Raw genomic sequence first — 1,180 nt, forward strand, 5'->3', positions numbered from 1 at the left:
GAGAGCTTTGGCACGCGTTGCGGGACGCAGAGCCGCTTCCAGCTAAGCCGCGTGTCCGGGAGGAGCCCCTTGGGTGCCGTGTAAACCTGAAACTTCTTCTAACGCTCATAAACTCACTTTGATCACGAACCAGGCTTCGGCGTGAATTATTTCTCGCGCGGAGCCAAGGACCGAGGTATAAATCTAGCTCCAGAGAGATCTAACAGTATCACATCTTAAATTGTGAACACTTGGTTGGTAGAAGACTAAGAATGATGGTGGAAGCTCAAAATTGAATTACTGGGTCCCCACATGAATTAAGCCTCCAGTGAATCCCCTCTGACCCTAGTTGTGGGATGTGAATAGCTTTGCTATCAGGCTGAGCAATGTAAAGTCAATGATGACAGATATAATTGGGTTTAAATGTAATATAATTTGATCTTCCTTTTGACCCATCATGAAGTTGTTTCAGTTGTTAATGTTTTCTGGTGTTGTTTTGTTTTTTAATTGAGTTTTTCTATGCTGAGTCTAGTCATTGTTGGTGGGTTTGTTAGTTGCTTCCTGTTTGTGTTTTGCATGATATTCTGTATATGAAATCCAGGGTAGGTAAATCTAAGGAGACAGTAACTGAATTAATAATTACTTAGGGGCATGACAGGAGAGGATGAGGGGAAATTGGGATTTAAGAGCAATGAATACAAGAAAGAAAAACTGTTCTGAAATTGACCGTGGTGATGATTGCACAACTCTTCTTAATATAATTGAATGATTAAATTCTATGATATGTGACATATATGCCAACAACAGTATTTTTAAAAGTTAATAGTCAAGTGGCCATCAAACTACTGGCCTCTCTCATCCAGCGCAAAGAAGAATGAAAATAGAAAAAAAAAAAATCAATGACGTAAAGGGAAAGAATCCAAAGAGCTAATAGACCACATGAATACCAGCCTCCGTGATTATGGCCCAGAAGAATTAGATAATGTCTGGCTACCACTGAAAGGGATCCCAATAAGAGGTTCCAGATGGAATAGGGGAAAATGCACAACAGATGGCAAAATAGCAAAAAGAACAGACTTATGGGTCTGATACCCATCAGTAGAACCCCAAGACTATGACCCTTACACACCTTTCAGGCCTGGAACTGAACTCAACTCCACGACACCAGGAAGAACGTATTCCTGCAAGATATGACAAAATA

This window comes from Echinops telfairi, unplaced genomic scaffold (assembly GCF_000313985.2).
Source record: "Echinops telfairi isolate 266 unplaced genomic scaffold, ASM31398v2 ScPeMD7_3533;HRSCAF=4204_0, whole genome shotgun sequence".
NCBI classification, from domain to species: Eukaryota; Metazoa; Chordata; class Mammalia; order Afrosoricida; family Tenrecidae; genus Echinops; species Echinops telfairi.